Consider the following 24,391-nt stretch of genomic DNA (forward strand, 5'->3'; position numbering starts at 1 on the left):
TGCTGGTGTGTGTTCTGGAGGGTTATGCGCTCCATGTGGTGTGGTACAAGTGTTGACCTTCTCCTCTTGACCAGCTATGCTGGTCTTGGCTGGAGAGTGCATGGCTTCCAATTTTGATATATAAGTGCATCTCTCACAAGTTTGAGTGTTGGGGGGTAAAAGGAGATGGATGTCAGTGTACATGAGGCAGTTGCTACATTGCCTCAGGATGTCCAAGTTCACCAGGTTAATAGAGGAAAGCACAGGGAACTGACCTTTAGGCATGCCTGGAGGGGTGGCCATTAATAAGTACTAGAGCTGTTTCCTTGTAGAACGTTTAGTACTGGTAGCACTTTTGTGTACTACAATAATTGCCAAAAGAAGTCTGGTAAAGTTCTAAACTAACAAGCTAGTAAAAGTGCAGGCGAGGAGAGAACTAGCAGATCTAAGGGAAAAGTTGAAGAAGAGACTTTGGCACTGCTCAGAAGCTTACAAACAGTCCTAACTTTTAATTATGTCATACAGTTTTATCATATATTTACATTTCCAGAAATTAGAGTTACTACTGTGATTATAGAGTAGAATACAATTGGCCTCTAAATACATTTTACATGTATTTCATTTCTTTCAACAACCTCTTTCTATGGGGTCTGCAAAACAGCACTGGTTAAACTGCTAAAATATTTATAAAAACTTAAATAATATTCTGATCTCTTGTCTGCATAGTCACTTGAGCTTGTGGCTACTTGTTCCCATGCCTTTCCTTATATCTTCAATGTAGTGTGCCGCAGTTCCCCCAACCACATTAGGGCACTCCTAAAATAAAGAGAAAGAATAGCTGAAAAAGGGAAACATACAAATTCCTCTGTCCCTTACACATCAATCTAAAATCAGTAAAATAACAGCATTTTGCAGATAAATATAAAAAAAAATCACCTAAATGCATACGTGTCTCCACACTGCACTTAACTTCAGTATAACATCATAGCTTTGTGGCTGCTAGCTCCCATGGTTTTTTTAAACCTTAAGAGGTTGTGCCACAATTTCTCCAACTACTTTAGGGCAGTTTTAAAGTAAAGAGAGTAAATAGCAAGGAATGTGAGAATGTACAGTTTTCCTCAGTCCTTTAAATGTCAGTCTAACACATCCCCTTTAACACAATTTGTAAATAAATTACAAGTAAGTAAACTAGCTTAATTTCACTGATAAACAAAATAAAACAGACACTACATAGAAATCTACGCTCTAAACTGAACATAAAAAAATGCTGTAACACTGCACAGGAATCTACACTCTATACCAAACATTAAACAAAGTCTTAACACTGCACAGAAATCTGCCCTGTAAACTGAACAAGAAAAAACTGCCTAACTTAGCACAGAAATCTGCACTGTAAACCAGACATTAAAAAAAATTCTAACACTGCACAGAAATCTCCACTCTAAACTGAACATAAAAAAATCCTGCCTAAAGCTGCATAGAAGTCCACACTCTCCACTTCATACAATCACAGCCTTGCCACCACACACTCCTTTGCCTTTCTTTAAATCCTTAAGGGAGCACCCTGCAATTCCTCCAACTGCTTTAGGACACTCTCAAAGTAAAGAGGATAAATAGCAAGGAACAGTACAACATATACCTCCCCTTGTCCATTAAATATCAGTCCAATGCACCTTCCTGACTCACTTTGTGAATAAAATAAAAAAATAAATAAGTAAAACAACAGCATTTCACCATAAAACCTAACAGAAAAGGTTAAATACCACACAGAAATCTTCACTTTCTACTTCATTTCAGTACAAGTTCATATCCCTCATTATTTCTATCAGTTCAAAGTACAATTCTTAAGGAAGTATAACCCTTATCATAAAATCTGCTAATAATGATGTACAAGTAAAAATAATTTCTACTGTACTATTGTTTCTATGGAAGTAATGTTGCCCATAACTTCAATTGGCCACAGTAATCTACAAACTGGTCAGTATTGAAAACTGGAACCCTTTTACTGCATTGTTACACTTCAGCAGACTACCAGGATTCTTAGATTGTTGCAGGATACCCCTCCTTCCATTGCTGCACTTGTATGATCGGTTGGCTTTTCCAACAACTTCTTATTTAGGGGTGGTCTTACTTGCAGCTTCTCACCTGTTGCTACAAGCTATCAAATGTCAAGTCTCTGACCAGAAACCAAACCCAGAGTATTGTAGTGAAAATTAATCAAACTCATTTGGTGGTTCTAAAAACAGCCACTTCTAACCCCTTGACTTATCTACTTGTATACATTTTAAGATTCATCTAAATGGTATTTCTTTATATGTGTTGCAACTGTTTAATTCTGTGTAGTTTTATTTTAGTCTTACTGTAACTAGGCTGCAACTGTAAAAATGATCTAATGGTCAATCCATCTTATAAAATAAACTAAAAATAAAATAAAATATGTTGTTTTTATACTTTGGCAAATGTACATAACTAATTAAATAAATGAATGTTTTTTTTGTTAATTAGATACATATAGTTGCAAAACTGGCTCCTCTTCATGATAATTTTGTGATGGCAGTATCAATAAAATCCATTTTTATTAATACTTATTTAGGTAGCTACTTTAATTTTAAGATCAAAGGGACATTGTATATGGTCACTATTATGTATTATGATGAGCAGAAATAATATGAGTTGCACTACAATGTATTTCACAGGATTGTCAACACAGCAGATAAACTATTATTGAACAACAGTGAAATTAAATATACTGTTACAGACCATAACGTTAATATAAAATTCCAAATAACTTGAGTTACTGAGTGGTTCACCCACTGGCAACACAATGTTTTATACTCTGTTACAGTCATCAAGGAGTGATTAAAATGGACTTTCTTTATAAATGTAACTCATCTCTGAGATTTTCCTTTTTTTGATTATATGTATGTATAACCCATAAAGAAATAATAATAATAATAATAATAATAATAATAATAATAATTTGGAATAATAATAATAATAATAATAATAATAATAATAATAACAATAATAATAATAATAATACTTAGATCATAATAGTGAGGCATTATTTTTTTCAAGTAAATGCTATTGCAAAGCAAGTTTATTTTTTAAAGTAAGATATAAAGTTAAAAAGAGAATGAGTAAGAAAATAAGACAATGCAAGTCATCATTAGGATATTTTTTAAAACAATTAAAATTTAAATAGCATTGAGTCATTATCCATTTTAGCAGTAAGCTGAACATTTATTATTCCCTTTCTTTACCTACTGTGTAACTCCCTGTGGTAGGGATCATGGACTGTCATATTAAAATAATGCACTTTTTTTATTTTTATTTTCTGGCTCTGAAAGTGAACCTGTTACATAAATTAGATTCAGGAAGGCCAAAAAGAAAAATAAATAACAACAACTGGAATATTAATTATGGCTTGCAAGTCTTTAGAACCTGTAATACTTTCCATTCCTGTAATAAATGCATTAAAATTGACTGTATTATAGATTGAATGTTATAGTTAATGGTTCCAAACACAGTAAAACTTAATATTCTGATCTACCATTTAAATGATAATGTGTCAATTCCCATATTCCTCAGACAATAGCTACTTATGTTACTCGTCTGTTTTGCAAACAAAAGGCAGTATTACTAATACTTAGAGTCCAAATAAAACAATGTTCAATGTTCATGTTTTCCTTTAGCTTTTCATTTAAGTACACCTAATTGTAAGACAAATAAATGGGTTGAAGTTACATAATTCAAAGCAAACTACAAGTTTCCTTTATAATCTTTTATGCCTTTTCCTTTGACTATCTATGAAATTAGTAGGGTCAAAACATTTTTACAAGGTATATTCTTAGTAAAAGCTGTATGGTAAGGAAAAAATTTAAATAGTAGTACATACCAGTAAACAGAAACACGATGTCTGCCCCGCCCCCGGGAAGTAAAATAGATGTCAGCCAGTCAGCAGGAGATTTCAAACCATTTTTCAGAGACAAAGGCCACAGGGATTAGATGCCGTTCAGAACTGGAAGAGGGTCTGTAGTGAGCAGGAAAAATGGGGTTGCATGTGCTGGTACGTAATACAACATGCATTTTCTAGTATGAAGGCCTGAGAAAAATACCCTTATCTTTTTTCAAAAGAAATAATATTCTCTGGCTTAGTGATTTCACGGTAGAAAAAATGTTCTACTTAGAAACATATCTTAAGGCAGCCTTTGCTAATGCATTCCAATGTCCTGACAGTCATTATAAATAAATGTTAATATGATCTGAAAATGCCATATAATATTTAAAGCTATAAATGAAAGCTACAAAAGCACATAATGATGTGGTGGGCAAAATTAGAAAGTTCTATCTTGTGCACTCCTTGCAAAAATTCCCAAATGTTGCATAATATTACAACAGTCTACATTTAAATTGAACGTGCAATACAAATTTTGTTTACTTTTAAATTAGCACATTAGTCTAAACATAAAATGGTGCACATTTTAGAAACAGAGAAAATATGTTCCGAAATTGATATTTCTTAATATTGTTTAGAATATACACTTTGCAAAAAGACAGCTGATAAAATAAGTAACATATGCAATGTATTGTACTATTTTGCAAACAATGCACAATGAAAGAGTGGCAAATGCATGCTTTTTTGCCAGGAATATTTACATTTCACCCAGCACTAGATACTAACAAGCTCAAAACAAATAGAAACAGGACATGTAATGGTTACAGATTAAAAGATGACTCTGAACTACAATTTCCAATGAGCAATTGTTAGAAAAGAATTGCCAAAAAGTATACATTTGTTGCAATGCTGATTGCCTAGTGAGGTAACCATATATCCATTAATAGACTGATCTGTTTTGTGTTACCTTTATTTTTTAATGCATGTGGTTATTTATGATGTTTTTACCACCACTCATGTTAAGGTAGTTCATTCAAGCTCTTATTAAAACTCTGTAAAGCTATTACTGGTTGATAACCAATAAACATAGTATATTGATATTAATGGGTCAGTATTTTCAGCAGCATATATTTATTAGTGTATTATTCTGACATTATACTTTTGCATCTCTCCCCAACATTTTGAACCAGAAATGTGCTGCTTCTATTGCTCAGCAATTAAATATGCAAGCTTTGTGAGTCAAAGGTTTGCCAACCTCCTGTTTCAAGTTCTAAGATGACGATAAACATAGCTAATGTTTTGGGTCACAGATGAGTTCTACAATTGACTTATGTAACTAGTGTAAATCAGATGAACAGACAAAACATTGCATTCTTCTAATGTTCAGATCAACATGTTGGTACCATTTAGAAATAAGCACCAAAATATAAATCCTACAGTTCGCATAAAACAGTACTAATACTGAAACCAGTGGTCATCTTCTATCCTGCATTTTATGAACAAAGTTTTTCAACATAGTTCTGAACACCAAAGAGAAAGACAACAGGAGGTAATGGAAGGGAATGAAATATATCATATGAATATCAAAGTGTTTACATCATGTTAGAAGTAAAATGTGATATTAAGCAAGACATTACTAGGGAGGTATTTTAAGTTACAACATTTACTCGGCTTATATCAAAAAACAGGAATTGCTAGAACAGTCTCACTCATAATAAGGCAGAATAAAATTAGATGTATTAATTATGACACTTGTTAATTTTTAAGTCAAACAGGGATGAAAAAGATTTTGTCAGAGTAATGTAACTTTTCTGTTGCCTAAAAATACAGCCTTGAAGAAAAAATGCTCAATAGAATCTCACATACATAATACACATATGTGGTGTTGTGGTCATTTGAACTTGAGCTCTCAGTAAATGTATATTACACACTTCCAGAACTCCATGCTGCTGTGCATATTCTGAACAGACTTCATAATTTATGTACAGGAGAAAACAGGAGTTCTAGGAAATTCCAACTATTTGTGAACTAAAATAACATAAGAGTATATGGTAAAGTGAAGATAAAATGGAAGAATACACATTAGTAGTGTTCCATTTTTGTATCAACTGCAGGGTAACAAAGTCATGTCACCCCAGGTATATGTTTATTATGAGTAATGTTTCTTTAATTTATCCTGCATGCAGATGATTATTGTGGAAAACTAACACTAAAACACAAGTATGTATAACTAACACTAAAACGCAAGTATGTATGACTGCACTACATGAAAAGAAATACATTGCCAAATCATCTAGAGAGGAACCTCTCTCTCACTCCCTCCTTCTCTCTTGCCTTCTCTCCGTCTCTTGTATGATGACTATGTCAATTCTTCTAACTTTTTTTTCTCAGAAAGTGGATGATAGGTGCATTAAAACTGTCAGTTGTCATTATTGACCAACATACATTCTTAGTGATTTATCAGAAAATTAAAAACAAACTGCAAAGGACAGGGCAAACTATGAGGAAAATTAGAGATGTTTTTCAAAACTTTGGAAGCTGAGGGTTGTGATTACCAGTTGTAAGATCAGTCATAATGCAGGTAACTATTTTTCTCAACTGTGCAGAGTTTTGCAGAAGATCTTGATTTTTCCTCACATTTTGCTTTGTCCATCATAAAATAGGTTATAGATGGTGTTTTTCAGCATATATCAGCAGAAAGCCAGCGGTTAAGCAATACATTAGCAGCTGGACTTCTTTCTATAGGTATACACTTTACAACAGGTAATGGTTGCCCAGTCACTGTAATAACTCTCTGTTGTATTATTTACTTTTAAGATGGTTAAAGGAAGCAAAAGGTTGTTTTTCATTTATAACTTAACTAGAGTGCTACACTATAAATTCTGTTTTTTGATTCACTCTCCCAGCCAAAGTCGCTCTCCCCCACACAGATACCTTTGGTTCAGGAAATCTCCACAAGGATATCTCCTACACACACACACACACACACACACACACACACACACACACACACACACACACACACACACACACACACACACACACACACACACTGGAAAGGATTTGCTTAATAGCTTAAATCACTTAAAGCTGTTACCAGCAAATGCCAGCCTTGTATTTGTGTGTGTGTGTGTGTGTGTCAGGGATGGGTATATGTTCTTATACTAACAAATAACTTTGTAAGAAATAATAACCAACAGTCTTGTCTTAATGTGAACTCATAATGGCTGCAGAACATGTGCAGCTAACAAGAAATGTAGTGTTATCATTTCAGCTAGCCTCCCATTTTATTTGTCCCGGCCCACTTTTAAATGACTCAAACCAACACCAAAAGACAGTTGACAACCTTTATTAATACAAGCAAATCATTAGTTTTATTCACATAAAACATAAATAATTGAAAACTTTGAATTCTTTAAAGCAACCTTAGGGCAGTGTACCCACTCACCCTGTCGAAATCATCCATCATGGCAGCGCACCTACACACCCTGACCAAACCATCAATGGGCAGTGTAACTGCTCACCCTTTCAACATAAGCAGCATACAAATAAACTCACTCATTATCAAGCAGCGTCCAGCAACTCACCTGATCCCCAAACTCAATGCCATAAATACCCTCACCTAGAGGAGGGAAGAGAAGAGGACAATCCTGTCCCTCTTCTCTGTCACTGAACTATGAATAAGTAAAGTAACACAAAAAGAAAAAAATGGGAGGGTCACCAACTCACTCCACATGTAACACCACTTCCACTGCTATAAGAATATGAAAGTTAAGCCCCTCCCCAAACCAACCTCACTTCCCCTAACTCCCCCAGCCAATTAATCCCTTAATGTCCAAAACCCAGCTACCTGACTTAACCAAACACAAACCCCCTCTCTCTCCCCTCTCCATTCCTCCTATACTACCCCTCTTTCCTCTCCTTTACTCCAAAAGAGCATTCTACACAAATTGGTTTGTTCCAAATCTCATTTGCCCCAGCCCCTTTTTAAATGACTCACACCAACACCAAAACAAAGTTGACAACCTTTATTAATACAACCAAATCATTAGCTTTATTCACATAAAACACAAATAACTGGAAACTCCACATTCTTTAAAGCAACCTCAGGGCAGCATACCCACTCACACTGTCCGAGTTATTCATCAGGGTAGCGTACCCACTCACCATGTCCAAATTATCCATCAGGGCAGAGTACCTACTCACCCTGACCAAACCTTAAACGGGCAGGTACCTGCTCACCCTTTCAACATAAGCAGTGTCCAAATAAACTCACTCATTATCAAGTAGTGTCCAGCAACTCTCTTGATCCCCAAACTCAATGGCATCAACACCCTCACCTAGAGGGGGAACAGAAGAGGACAATCCTGTCCCTCTTCTCCGCCCACCGGCCTGATCCCAGGCTGTTCCCCCTGTTATCCAATAACCTTTACAATACCTTCTAAAAACAATTTCAAATGTACATTAAACAAATCTAAGCCCACATCACTCAAATGCATCCCATCTGATTGAAACCAAACAATATCACTATCTTTGAAGTCCCTGTGCTCTTTAATGTACATGCCAAAGCCCCCCAATTGCTTGGCCAACCTCTGGTTAACAAACCTCCAAACCCACTCAATAACTGAATGCATTCCTCCAAATTAAATGTGGAACTATCTCCAACCATGCTATACACATAACTGGGCATAAAGTCTGCAACTTAAACAAATCCTTTGCTATGGTATCCACCAACTGTTTCTTCGAAAGAATTTCCAGATCTTTACCGCCCAAGTGAACCACCAGTATTCACGGGAAACCTGCTCATAACCTTACCACTTTAAACTCATGCATCAGTTGATCCCATCTAAGCCCTCCAACCCCATGTCAAGTAACTGTCCAACCTAAGTGAGACAAGCCCAAGTTCTGCCTATCCACCCTAACCAGTGGATATAAGAATGACCCAGGATGACAATCTGCTTTCCTAAAAAAGAAAAGAAAGAAAGAAAGGACAATTAATTCAATGCAGTGGTGCAGCAGTTAACATTGTCAGCTCACAGCAAGAGGTTCTCTGGTTCAGTTCTCAGCTGGGGTGCCTTCTGTGAGGAGTTTGCATGTCCTCCCTGTGTTCGCGTGGGTTTCCTCCGGGTACTCCAGTTTCCTTCCACAAGCCAAAAGACATGCATATGGAGTGTTTCTCCCCGGGCCTCTGCTGAAAATAGGCTCTGTCCTAGTTGGACTTTCCCAGTCAACAAAATGAGAAATAAAAAAAAATATATCTAATATGATATAAAAATGCATTAAAAGACCATCTCCCAACTCTTTAAATAACCTCAATTGAACTGCCTTCCCTAGCCAAGTCTGAAGCCCTACCAATGCGAAAGGAATGAGATGCAAACCTCTCAGCTGGAAAACCCGTGCAAAAACCTCTCCTAATGATGTGCACGAGCCAACCACTCGTCATCCTCCTGCCATCTGAAAACCGGAAAATCAAGTCATACGGGCCCCCCATCTGCAGTGGCCTTAGTTCTGTAGCCCATCTTACTGTGCAAAGCCTAACATTCCTATCTTTTTTGAGTACTATCAATGCACCTTTCCCCAACTGATCTGTCTTAGTCCTTCACTGCCCAATAATCACCGTCCCAGGGCCTGTCTTTACATCCCTCCAAAGTAATGATCCTAACAACTCAGACACATGGAATGCACCAAAATATAACCATACACACAAAGTGACCACATAATGTAATCCAAGGACTTACCTTCCAGTAAGGCTAAACTTTTCAGTATCACTGCACTCTCCAGCAACTCTTCCCCATCCCTTCAATATATGCCCAACCATCCAAGACTTGGTAAAGTTGTGTAACCCAGATACTTGAGCGAATATGCTAATTGCTGCAAAATCTACCCTAACCATTTGTAATGCTTTGCCTAAACCCGAAACTCTATCTAAGTAACAAAGCAGTAATTTCTCTGACCAAACCCCTTTGTCTTCTGGCAATTGTAAGACAAACTAATCAAATTCACAAATAGCCCTACCATAAGCCTTCCTTGTGGACACCACCCACAACTGACACACCAACCTCCTGGTTACCTCAACCCAATGTGCCACACCTCATCTGGCAAGAGTACCGCCTCTTCCTCCGCTCCTGGTGCCAACTGTGGAAACCTGGAAAACTGAACCCCTGTAAATGAAAAATTAATTATCAGACTCTGTAAAACCAACTTATGCAAGATAACAATAGCAATTCTGATCTGGCCATCTTTGTCTGCAACATAGGTTCATAGGTGGGTACTAGGCTATTGGTCCTGAGGCCTATAAAAGCCCAGCCAAAAGGTACCGTGGCTTTTGCCACCCAAGAAAATTATTTTCCTGTGCCACTGTCGAGCAGAGCCACAGAAGTGATTTCCCATCTAATCATAAAGATTTTTCTTGAAGAGTGCTAATGAGGAGCTTTGTTTGATATAGATAGCTAGTTTATTCCACCCGCACCCGCACCAACTCCATGTTATCTGAATGAAAAATAACCCACTTTCCCCGTAAACACTCCTTTCAAACTACCAAAGCCACTCAAAACTGGCATCAACTGTACAAACGCAGCCTCCCTTTTCTATTCTTTCTTCCAGTGCAGAGGCCATTTAGCTGTAAACCAGTGTCCACCAAATTAAGCCCCATGCCAATGCCTTCTTCTCCATCTGTGAATAACTGAAGTTCGTCTTGCCCCACCCTATCTGAATTCCAAAAAAAAAAAATCCCATTGAACTGATCCAAAAAAGACAACCAAAGCAACAAATCCTCCTGAGCCAACTTATTAACCCTAACCCACTGGTGTTTACTCTTATCCCCTTTTAACAAAAAGGCCGCTGACCTATAGAAAGTATGCCCTGGATGCACCATCCAACATCCAAATTCAAAAGCCCTAACAGCTCCATGACTATCCAGGTCTGTACTTTATCCTTAGCCATAACTGACCTAATTGTACCCTTCAATCTGTCTATCTTATCCATAGGCAGTTAAAACAATCCCTGTTCTGCATCCACTAATAATCCTAAATATCTAAAGCTCTTGCTGGGCCCTCCAACTTATGCTGAGCCAATGGGACCCCTAAGTCGTCACACATCCCCAAAAATTCTTGCAACCCTTCCTGCACACCTTCTCCACCCTCCCCAACTAGCAAGAAATCATCCAAGTAATGTATCGCCTTCTGTGTACCAGCTCTCTGCTGCCATATCCACTGAAGTGCTGTACTGAATTTATCAAATGTTACACATGCAACTGAACAACTCATGGGCATGGTCTTGTCAAAATAACATTTTTTACCTTCTACCATGCCCAGTAATGGCCAGTCCTCCTGCCTAATTGGCAGCAATCGAAAGGCAGACTCAATATCCACCTTCACTAACCACAGATACTTGAAACTCCTAATGACCCCGACAACATCATCCAAGGATGCATAACTAATGCTGGCATCCTCACTTGCAATGAATTCATTAACCAAGCTCCCTTTGTGATATGACAAATGATGAATCAATCTAAACTCCTCCACCAGACCCAATGGGGAAACCTTAAAAGTGTGAAAAGGTGGACTGTCAAATGGGCCTAATCATCAGCCCACCTGAACTCCTTCTCAAACAAACCCCACAATATATCCACCTTGCCACACACTGATTGCAGATTCTAGCACACCACCTCATCTCCCACCAACCAAGATTTAATAGAGACCCCCTGATAAAAACAATCTAATATCTCCTCCTTAAACACATGATTGGGAAAGCCTTGGAACATTCTAAAAAAACTCCACCTATACTCTGTCGCATATTATCTACTCAGAGGTAATCTCTGCTTAACATACACGGCCATGTCAAACCCAGAGCTGTTGGACATGCTACACTTAAAGAAATCCCAATCCTTCAGAGCAACACGCTCTAGGGATCTAAACCTTGTCATCGCAATGAACAAAACATGCTGGAGGGATAGGTTCCTGACCCAGATACTCCCCAGACTCTGGAACAGACTGCCCATACATGTCAAGCAGAGCGCCTCTTTGGACCTCTTCAAAAGGAACCTTGAAAATTGGATGGGAGACAGGAAATTCACCATGGGGATCACATCAGTTGCCCTGCCAGACAGGGGTGCAGGGAAGTAAATATTGTAGGAAGAAATAGCCACAGAATTAATATGGCTAGGCTTGTATAGGCCCTAGGGCCGATAGCCTAGTACCAACGCAAGGACCTATAAAACCTCCACCTTAATGGGAAAATGCGACCCTTCCCCTAACCCCCCTAAAAAGCCCTCTTCCCTGTAATCCACGAAGATTACCTCAGCCCCTAAGGTTCTGAAACCCCTGGGCAGAATAAATGCTGCCCTCTCCTGATGTGAAGTTCACAGTCATAGAATTAACCTCATGGTGCTCACACTGAATGGCCGGATGATTCTCTCCACACCTTGAACAAACATGCAAGAACGTGCACCCTACCCATGAACAATTTCCATCATTAAAGGCCCAACACACACCAACCCCTTCTCCCCCTTTTCCCCCTCTATAAATCCCACCATAGCTGTCCATCATGGGTAGCCAACCAGATGTTAGGATGCCATACCTCCCAGCGAAGAGACTGGTCCACCACTTTCCGCTTCCAGAATCTCTGGTAATACTATAACCAAGTGTTACTTGGTTGTAAATACTGTGCCTCCAAAACCATGAAAAAATAACCCAAGAGGGGCAAAGCCAAAGTCCCGATCTCTTCCAGCAACACAGCAGTCTGCCATTAAGATGTTCTGCGGGTTCTGCATTTTTTTTTTAATCCTTATGTGTACGGATAGCTTCTTCAAAGCTATTTCTCCCCCTGATAGAGCTCTCCAACCAAAATAATAAACCTCAGAGCTCTCTTTCATGCCGAGGTGTAACCAATGGCTCAACACCTCATAGTGCATGCGCGAAACCTCCATGATCCCAAGCAGATGGCTACTAGCCCGGGAAGTGACAAAACCCCTCCCAAAGGCCTGTAACAAGAAAAAAGTCTGCAGCCTGCCGACTTTGAGGCGATCAGCCCTAACCCACTATGCTGAATGCAAAGCAAGCTGAGGAACACACCGGAGTGCCCAGAATAGCCTTACTAGCCCCTGCATGGAAACTATGAGCACCACAAGGTCTCCAGGAGCATGAGAGGATAGGCAGCCTGGGAAGCAAAGAAACCCAACTCAACCATCTGGAACAACACCAGTTAAGACAGGGGGGACCCAGGGGACAGAACATCACTACACATCAGACAGCCATGCTAGCCCTACTCCACACCAGCACAAGTGATTAGCACCAAGGCCATCACCAACTCATCTAACTACTGTCTACCCTCCACTTATGTGGCCCTCAATCACTCACAGCCCCATATCCCTGCTCCACTTGTACAGCCATCTTTCACTCCTCACATTACTCTCCCTTTTCCTCATTCATCTGTATGACAACCTAACTAAAGGAGACAGAGGAAAAGAGAAAAAACGGTAAATATACTCCCCACTGGCCTTACCAATCTGTCTCTGATGCACCCCATCCCACATACACATCATCCCAAGTCCTACCTGCCACTGAAGTACCTACAGGTCGGCCTGGACATGGGTTAGCTTCACCAATTTATGCCTAAATGTGACACCACTTCTCCTGCTATAATCATATAAAAGCTAAGCCCCTCCCCAAATCTACCTCACTTCCCCTAACTCCCAAAGCCAATTCACCCCTTAATGTCCAGAGCCCAGCTATCTGACTTAACAATAAACAAAATCCCCTCTCTCTCCCCTCCCCATTCCTCCTATACTACCCCTTTTTCCCCTCCTTTACCCCAAAACAGGGCCCTGGACAAATTGGTTTGTCTCAAACCTCATTTATTTAGTCAGTCAGTTGTTTGCTTGTTTATTTATTTATTTGTTTATTTTTTTGCTTGTTTTCAGGTCCACTGTTGTGGACTTCAAGAAGCATGCCTGACCCAGTTATCTGTCCTCTGCAAGTCCCATCCATGACAGTTCTTTGATGTGACCCATTTTACATATCAGTAATAAAAGCTGAAGAAAACCCCTAAAAATCTGAACATTGCTATTCTCAATGGTACTCCAACAGAAGCAACCACATCCTTTAAATACCTTTATGGCTAGACCATTCACTTAATTTCCACAAACATAATGAAAACACCAGGAAAACAGATCCACTCTCTTTTATTCTGGTCATGGAAAATGTCTCCCTTTCTCACTATGGCAGCAGGAGAGCTGCAATAGACAAAGAGCTCCTACAGCAAACCAAATACTGATTCCCCATCATTTCCAACTCTCGACCTCCTAGAATACAGTTGCACCACCCTTTCCAAAGCCAGATGGCTCTTTGCAGAGCTGAGCTAGTCTTTTGGTATTTTCAGTTTACTCTACTTTAGCCAGGTGCCTTCATGCCTTATGCTGTCTAAAACTTCCACCTACAACCTCTTTAATGTCTGCCAATTGAATCTCTCACTCTTGACCCCTCAAACCAAACTGCTCTGTACTGATCACTCCTTCTCCATTTTTGTACCCAAACTTTGGCAGTCCTTCCCAGTTTGATTAAAATCTCTTCTTTCCCTTCTTTAAGAGCATATCCCTAAAAACACCTTGCTTGAAAATCAGACTGCAAATGCTTTTTGCTAGGACAGATGCACCATCTAACTACTCCCCACCTGCCTCATTCTACTTCCATACACTGTTGTTACAGATGCACCATCATACACTGTTGTTACCTGCGACAGATGCACCATCTAACTACTCCCCACCTGCCTCATTCTACTTCCATACACTGTTGTTACCTGTTGCTTACTTCTCATGTTTACTAATAAAATTGAAACGCATTTGTTTTTCTTCTCTGTTTATATTTTCTGATTAATTCAGCTGTCCGATGGACTTTCTACATTCCGTGATTACTCCATATTTGTGAATCAGTCTGATTATTCATTTATTTATTTTTTGTGAATTTCTTCACCTGGGCTATGCTTCCACATAATCTGTTGTAATCAACATACTACATCGGAAAGCAAATTTAAGCAAGCAAACTATTAAACACATTCTAACCTGGGAATCAGGTTTCTATAACTGCCCATTTCAATTGTTTCTTTAATTCCTTTATTTATAAAGGTATAGAGAAATGTTGGAAAATGTAATTTAGGATGAACCATAATTTTAACAGCTGCTTTTTTCCCCACTATGTGAAGGTCATTTTATACCAGGTATGAAACAATAAATATAAAAACTTCAAAAGGGTTTTATATTCTTATGCTTCATTAGCACAGGATAAGGATATAATCACACACACTTTGCAGAGAAACAAATCATTTAAATAAGAGTGCCCAGTTATCATCTCTGATCTAACATACTATTGGATTCACCAGAAGTTGCTTTGTTTTACAAACATTTACCTTTAAACTGTATTGTCCTGCAAACTGTGTAAGAAATAACCAAGATAATGTGCTCATATTACTTTCAATAGACCAAAAGCATGCATCAACAAATATAAACTCTTTATTCTTAAAGCCCATCGGATTACATCCATGTAAGTTATGTATGTCTAGTTTTGGCAATAGCCTACCAAATCTAAATTATATAGCGGCACGGGTCTCGCTGAACATCTGACTTTTTTGTGATGGTTCTTAATGCATTGCAGATTTTCTTGGAGACATAAGAAAAGGTGTCTGCGAGGGGCGTGGCCAAGATATCAGAGAGATAACAGCACTTTTTTGATGCTCTGCTTAACAGAAATTTCTCTGACAGGAAATTTTCTTAATATTATTTTAAAAACATCTAAGTTTTCTTTCACCTATATATTTAGATACAGTGGATTATTTTTTTCTACAAATATTTCAATTTTGGTGAGTAGAAAGTGAATTACATCCTGTCAGAAGTACAGCAGCTGAATATAACAGACTCTCTCAGCCATGAGTCATTCAAAAGCCTCTCTCCAGGAAACTTCCATGAAGAAAGAATTACAAACAATAATATCCAGTATTCAAGATCTTTCCATGAAAATGGACAATTTAGAAAAAATCATGGAAAACATGAAGAAAGAAAATAGAAAGCAGATTGAAGAATTCAAGGAGATAATTACAAGACACACAGACCAGATAACAGAAATTGAAGAATCTCTTAATGAAATAGACGGAAGACAGCATGAAAATGATAGCCAGATTGACTTCTTACTAAAGCAAAACACCGCACTTTCAGATAAAGTGGAGGACCTAGAATCAAGGTCACGAAGAAATAATATTAGAATATATGGCATACCTGAAAAAATGGAAGGAACTAACACAATACAGTTCTTGAATGACTGGTTGCCTAAGACACTAAACCTACCTGAATCTCTCTCTTTTGGGATAGAGAGAGCTCACAGGTCATTGTCAAATATGTCTGTGTCAAAAATCCAAATGCTTCAAGATCCATTATTGTAAAATTTTTATCATCTCAAGACAAGGACTTAATCCTGAGAACAGCGTGGGCAGGTAATCCTATACAAATTAATGGTCAAAACATAAGATTTGACAATGACTATACCTCTACTATAATAACTAAAAGAAAAGCCTGCATTCCTCTCATTAAAAATCTGAAGAAAGTTGAAATTAAAGCACAAATCATTTTTCCTGCCAGAATTAAAATACATCTATCTGAAGGAATAAAAATATTTAATAATCTTGATGACGCCTCTGAATATGTGAAAAAGAATAAGATTTTGGAAAACACTGAAGATATGGACATCTCATTACCTAGTTTAAAAAGGCAGGCAACAAATGGAAAAATGTTATTGATTGATAAAACAAGCAAGAAGCTTAAGGGTAAATAATACAAATGAAGCTCTTCCACAATCCCTTCAAATCCCAAAAGTTTTGTGCTACAAATCACCTACATCGGGGAAAAACATACATGTTAAGGTAAAAAATCATTTAATATTTATTAAGTATGTTTATTTATTTATTTATTTTTAAATTTATTTGCTGTTTAAAAGCCTTTAATACAAATACGCTAGAATGTTAAACATAGATGTTAAAATTCTAAATCTTCCCTTGACAGAGTGTATTATTAGTTGACAACTACATAGGGGCAATATAGCAATACCATAGAAATATTGGTCAAACAAGAACCCCCTTAATACCGGATACTGTATGTGTATTAGATTATGATGATATAGATCGCTCTGATAAGTGAAATGAAGGCTCCCCATCTCAGTGCAATTAAATGAAAGTGTAGCCCCTTTTTGCATCAGCGGGCTTTCTCTCCTGTTAAATGTCATGTTATGCTTGGGTCCTTTTAGAGCTAATGGATATAACTTAATGTGACTTGTACTAAATAGTTTAAAAGGTATTGGAAATTGTTCTTTATCATAATAAGAGAAGATTGTTTTCTTTCTAAGAATCTGTCATGACATGTAAAAATGCATTCTCATACACTTGAGAGGTTTGTGTCTTTACTAAATGTGGTTTGTGGGTCCCTCTGCTGATGGAGAGGGAAAAGGAGATGTATTTTCTGATGAAAGCTGGTGGAGTATGTGTTGCAGGGACAGGAGGGTTTGTATGCTTGATATCAGATACATTGGCCATTAAAATTGATAGTTACAGAAAATTTTATATTTATATAAAATGGGGCAAAGTTGTGGGTTTTTTTTTTTTTTTTTTTTGTACTTCATATACATGCTTTTTGAGTAACATATTCTGTTTTTCTTTTCTCTCACAAAATGCACATCACGAGCATCTCGTGAACAGTTATCATAGCTTGCTGCAGATTCCCTAGTGCGAGCTTTTAACCACCAAAATTCAAATGTTAAAGGAGAAGGAAGGGAAAAAAAAAGGAAAAGAAGGCTGTTGCCTTGAGACTTCTTGGTCAGATCTTCTTTGTAATACAAGCGGCTTATGCATGTACTCTCTCGAAGTCTCTTTTGTCATATGAACTTTGGTTACATATTCACGTTACCAGAAATCTTCACATGAAAAAAGGAAAAAAAAGAAAACGGAACAATTGAATGCTTTATCACATACCAAGAGAGACAAAGAAAAATATATAAAAAACATAGACATATATAAAGGTCCTTTTTACTAAACCAATGTTGATGCCTATGTTGTTCCCTTCATAATAAGTTTTCTGATGACATGTTTTACAAAGTAGTTTACACTTGATCATTAGTTGGCAGCTGTAGCTAACAGATACAGTGAAAACATAGACTAGGTCATCTGATCCTTTTTGGTTAGCAAAGCAGAAAGCGGCATATGCAATGGTTATAAAGTCACTAAAATACATTATCTACTGGGGGTTAATGTGTTCTTATTATTTTTAAAGTAGATTTTGGGGCAGCTATGTATTTTCTGTGCTTTCATCTTGATATCTTCATCCCCAATCTTATTGATTATATGAGTTGTTGGTTGATGGCAATACTGCTGGATTGGGGAAGCCAAAGCTGCAGACAGTCCATTACAATAAATAATAATTCTGTTATAAAAGGGTGAAATAACATATTGGGGCAGGAAAAATTTTGGTTCCAAAGAAAAATAGACAGTTCTGCTTAGAGAATGATCTTAGTTGTTACTGAAGTGATGCTTTTGCCTCACGAGTCAGTGATAGTAGTAGAAGACTGTTAGGGGGGCAGTGCAAAGTGGGGATGGTTACTCTTGGCTTATAGTTACTACTTTCATCAGGACATGAGGACAGTTGTTATTTCAAAAGGTAACCTTTACTTTTTAACTGCTTTTCTAATTAATAGTTTACATCATGTTGGATTTATAGTGAATGGTGAAATTGTGATCTACTTAATCCACCTCCAGCTACATAAGTGCATACTACAATCTGATATTTTCACTAATATTCATAAAATATTGAATGTTTTACTGTCTGTAGACTACATTTTATAGCAAAAGATATATTGCATGTTAACCACTGCCACTCTAACTGAAAAAATATTGGTAAAATGTGTTAATGTATTTTGTTAAAAGGACAACTTAAGGGAACACATTATTACTATAACATCTAAAACTGAAGTGTCCTTGAAGGTTAAAAGCTGTGACTTCATTATATGATATTTTTATCAAAATCAAGCTACACTACATAGTTTCTTTAGACTCACATCTTTGGAAAGAAAAGCTAATGTTTTTGATGATTACACATATCTATATACCTGCATAGATATTTGTGCAAATTAAATATTATCTTCTCATGTAAAAAATGCTCATTAGTACATCTTTATTTTAAATATCTTTAATACCTTAAGAAATTATTTAAGGTTAATCAGATATGTTTTTTTTTTTTAGGGGAAGGAAAAACTAGTGATTTTATATCTTATATAAAAGGAAAATAAGCCTATAGGCTATATATTAATATGCTGATTCTATAGTAAATATTAACACTGTTGTGATTTCACAGACAAGTTCATACAGGAATGTTTGGTTACATGATAAATATTCTTATTTTTATACATAAACTTCTTTACTGAATTCCTAGATAAGTAGGTTTGATCTAATGTAGTATACTAGATTAAGATCTGTATTAGTATAGAATAGACATAAATTAATATGATATACTATGTCATGATACAAGTTTAAAGACACTGTTCTTAAAAATTTTGAAAATTACATTATTCATGGTAATTGATGTTTTTCCACAATATCTCCTACATAGTAATACCTATTCATCCTGGAGAATTAATAGGTTGTAGTTTGTTGATTCAATAAAATATTAGGTAGTAGCATTAGAGAACGATAGTCTTGAGCACTAAGGATGATAGAGGGTGGTATTGATGACTTCTTCATCAATCCAGGAACTAGATGTTCCATGGTTAGTTTTGTATATAGTTATATTTTCATCTTCTCTGAACATTACTTGTTAATTAAGTCCAGAATAGTATTTATCCATCAAAAGCTTAAAGTAATCAATGTCTGGGTTTAAATGTCTGTCTCTGAATGCAAATGGTCTTAATAACCCTACTAAAAGAGGAAGGTTACTCAAATACCTAGCATCTAATAAAGCTGACATTATATTTTTGCAAGAAACGCACATTATTCAGAAAGATCTAGAAAAAATGGCTTTTAAAGGTTATAGTATTCTAGCTGAATCTCATTTCCAAACAAAGAGAAGAGGAACCATGATTTTGTGGAAAAATACATTACCTATACCTAAAATAATTAACAGTTTCTCTGATAAAATGGTATGTTGTGTCTAGTAGTATTGGAATTGAATAAGAAATATTTTACTTTAGCAAATATGTACTGGCTACCTGGTATTGGTGCTAAATCTGCAAACAAATATTTGGAAATAATAACAGCAAATTCTAAAGGAGATATCATTTTGGCAGGTGATTTTAATTGTATTCTATCATCTAAAGATACCACTAATGTCAGCAATATTAAGATACCTGCATCAGCCAAAAATTGATAGATTTTGTCTCATTATATAACCTAAAAGACATATACATGATCAAAGAGCAGAGGTCTCTCAATTTTACTCACTTTTCTTATAGATATGGTACACAGACAACTATTGATAAAGTGTTTATATCTGACAGCCTATTATCTAAGACTCAAGATGTAGTGATTACATCATACCCTCTGTCAGACCACAATGCCATACTATTTAAAATTAAAATTAAACCAAACGATCTTATTCATTGGCAGAGACTACCAGCCTATATTATTAAGATAAAAGGATTCAAAGAATGGTTTATAAAGGAAGTAAACTATTATATTGAACTTAATAATAATAATAACAGAAATAAAGTGTTGATTTGGGACTCTTTAAAATCTTATCTATATGGGAAAATAAAAACCTGGTATTTACGTAAAAGGAAAGAATGGGACAAAGAATTATTAAATCTACAATTGAAAATTGACACTTTAAAAAAGAACTTACACCCCAAAGAACTGGGCTCAAATCTGGAATTAAAACAACTAAATCTCGAATATTTAGAAATTCTTAGTCATAAAGTAGCAATTAATTTAGAGAGGTTAAAATTACAATCTTATTAATCTAATCCAAAACATATGCATAGATTAGCAGCCAAAACGAAAAGTTTTCACAAGAGTAAACACATAATTGAAATATTAGACACATCTAAACACAATTCAAAACCTTCTTCAGATCTAAAAGATATTTTAGAGATTTTTCGTTCATATCATGAAACAATGAATAAAACAAACTTAAACATTACTAATAATAGTTCAAAAATAGAATTTCTAAAGAACAATATAAATAATAAACTTTCTAAAGAACAAAATAATAGATTACTTAAATCAATATCATTAATAGAAGTTAAAGAAAGAATACAAAATCTTAAAAATAATAAAGCCCCTGGTCTTGATGGCATAATAGGTGAATTATATAAAATCTTCCCTGATTCCACTTTGAAGATATTAATGAAGTTTGAATAAGTGACAATCTTTGTCCTTCTTGGAAATATTCGCTAATTTCTCCCATTCTAAAGCAAGATAAGGACTCCAAATTTGTTTCATCATATCGTCCTATTTCCCTATTAAATATAGATTATAAAATATTTACATCTATTTTAGCAAACAGATTAAATCAAATGATGCCGACTTTAATAAACAACGATCAAACAGGTTTTATACTGAACAGAAAAGTTCAGGATAATACTATAAGACTTTTAACTTTAATAGATTTTGCAAATAAAAAAAAAGAATTATCACTCATCAGTCTAGATCTAGATAAAGCATTTGATTCTATTAACTGGACATGCTTATTTATGGTATTAAAAGAATATAATTTCTCCTCAAAAATCTTAAACTTGTTAAAAAAATTATATGATGGTTCTATAGCGTATATTAAAATCGGCGCTTTTTTATCTGGCCCACTTCAAATTCTAAAAGGCACTAGACAAGGTTGCCCTTTATCCCCACTACTATTTGCATTAGCAATAGAACCATTTGCTAATTTTATAAGAAACAATATAAACATAAAAAGTTTAGATGTTAATGAGAACTATTCTTCTAAAATTTTACTCTTTGCAGATGATATCTTATTAACTATTGGAAATATTGATTCATTTATTGATCACATTATCAGATCATTAAAACTCTTTGAGGAAAACTCAAACCTTAGATTTAACCAAAACAAAATAGAAACTATTCTCATCAATAAAAAATTGAATAACACTCTAATTACAATAACTTTAACTGGACCAATGATAAATTGAAATATCTAGGGGTTCATATTCTGTCTAAATAGAAGGACACTATAAATATAAATTATAAAATTTTATTAAATAAAATCACAGAATACATTAATAGATGGAAGAACATTTTCTTTACTATAGAAGAAAGATTATCTCTGATAAAAATGATTCTATTACCAAAAATTATTTTTTATCTTCAAACATTATTGGCTCCTCCATCTAGAAAACAACTTAAACACATAAACACTATATTAATTACATTTCTATGGTATCCTCAAAAAACAAGGATTAAATATGATTGGCACTATAAAAACTGGATTGAAGGAGGGATTGCTTTTCCAAATTTTGAGCTTTATGCTGATGTCATTATTCTTAATATAACAAGTCTGTGGTTAAGTCCAAAATACCTTTCAAATTGGAAAAATTTACACAATACAATACTATTAAGTCATTTTACATTGTTTAGTCTGGCTAGTCTGGCTGATATATATATATTTTCATCGAGGAGAAAAGAGAAGAAAATACCTTCCTATATTTAAAGTACATTACATAAACAATTTGACTACTCTAAGATATAGCTAAATCAAAATAACCAAACAAAAAGAAATGAAAGAAAGAAAACAAGAGAACAATATGCAGTACATTAAATATCAACAATATCAATTGTACAACATACAAAAAAAAATCTCAGTAAAGGAAACAGAACTGAAATAGGGTAGAGATGAAAAAGAGTGGAGGAGAAACAGAGTGAGAGATGATGGTTAGTCAGGTGTATTGCAGGAACAAAGCCAATGATTTTGGAAGTACAGTTTAATTTTCTGTTTGTAATTTTGACAAGTTTTTCAAAAACGTATATTGTTCTGAAAATATTAAGCTATTTATAGTTATTAAAGAATTCTTCTTCAACAATGAGCAGGAAAAATCACATCTTATTCCTATAATTAAATATATCTTGCAAAATTTTAAAAAAGTAATGAATAAGAACCTTTTGAACAACAATTTGTCCATTCTAATGTTTCCAATAATCTTAACCAAGGGATGCTTTGATTCCTTTAACATGATGAAAATAAAAACTATGGAAGAAAATGGGTTATTATTCTGGCATCAGTTTTTAGGAACTAATAATATTCATGATACTACCTACCTTTTAGCCAGGTTTAATATCTACCAAAATAACTGGTTAAATATTCAAATCTTCAGAGAATTTATTTTAACGGAATTTAAAAGACATCATTTTCCTGCTATAACAGACCTCCCCAAAAAATTATGCATCCTCTTTGACTTCACCAATATAGGCTATAAAAATGGTATCTCATTGTCAAGATTTTACAACATTCTTAGATCAGATCTAATAATATTAGACGACAATTTATGGAAATATATTAACAATTTCAACAACTCTCAAATACATATAAATGATAAAACTTTAATTCTCAGATCTGTTTACCATACCTCTTCTTCCACATATTGGAAAATTTTTACATGGAAATTCATTCATAGAAGTTTTATTACACCAAAAATAGCCTCTAGAATAAGCAAGAAAGATTTTAATAGATGTTGGAGATGTGAAGAGCTAATAGATGCCGACTGGGCACATATGTTTTTAGAATGCAGAACAATAACCACATTTTGGATGGAGCTTAAAAATTTTATTAAAGCTTTGTGGTCGGACAGATGCGAGATCTCTGATTCTATGATACTTTTTAATGCACCAATGCCAAGGTATGTTCCACTGAATCAAATGAACCTCCTTTGGACTCTACTTGCTATAGCAAGAAAAACTATTACTAGAAATTGGAAATGTAAAAATAATCTCTCATTTAAGGAATTTATATCTTTTACTAAGATTATTTGTAGTAGGGAATTACAAACAGCTATGTTACACTCCTCAAACATGACTCATAAACAAATTGCCTGGATAAAGCTTAAAAAACTATTAGACAAAATGTAATGTTATTGAAGAGTTGGTATCTATTTTGGACTTTGTATATAGTTTTTGTAAAAAATTGATATTACGTTGTTTTTTTCTTGTTAAAACTTGTAATTATACTCTTGAAAATCAATAAAAAAATATGAGAAAAAAAAAAGAAAAGGTGTCTGCCTCTCCATTTCTTTTGGCAATTGCAGTTCTTGCAGCTAGCTTTGTTTTGTAACAAGATGGTTATGACAGTTATGGTTGCTCACCTTCCAAGACTTTTAAATCTTCTTCAGGAACAATATAAAGATTGTGCTTGGTTATGTGACTACCTTCTTTACTTTCAAGTTAGGAACGCTTCCATGTCTTTCGTATTCTTCTTTTTCTCCTCCAGCTTGCAAATTTGATTATCTTCTGTAATTTCTATCATACCAAGTATCTTATTCTTTTCAGATTTGC

General features: G+C 35.4%; 1 protein-coding gene across 2 annotated transcripts in view; it reads right to left on the minus strand.

Moving 5' to 3' along the window:
* AJAP1 (adherens junctions associated protein 1) overlaps positions 1-24,391 on the minus strand; it is a 1,259,307-nt gene that overhangs the window by 195,023 nt on the left and 1,039,893 nt on the right. Inside the window, exon 5 of one of the 2 annotated variants that reach the window (XR_006363642.1) lies at positions 3,878-4,012. The exons of the other annotated variant lie outside the window; for it this stretch is intronic. The gene's annotated coding sequence lies outside the window, so the exon portion shown is untranslated. The remainder of the gene's footprint in view (positions 1-3,877; positions 4,013-24,391) is intronic. 2 annotated transcript variants of the gene reach the window in all.

The sequence above is a fragment of the Protopterus annectens genome, chromosome 2.part1 (assembly GCF_019279795.1).
Source record: "Protopterus annectens isolate FY-2018-M chromosome 2.part1, PAN1.0, whole genome shotgun sequence".
Lineage (NCBI taxonomy): Eukaryota > Metazoa > Chordata > Ceratodontiformes > Protopteridae > Protopterus > Protopterus annectens.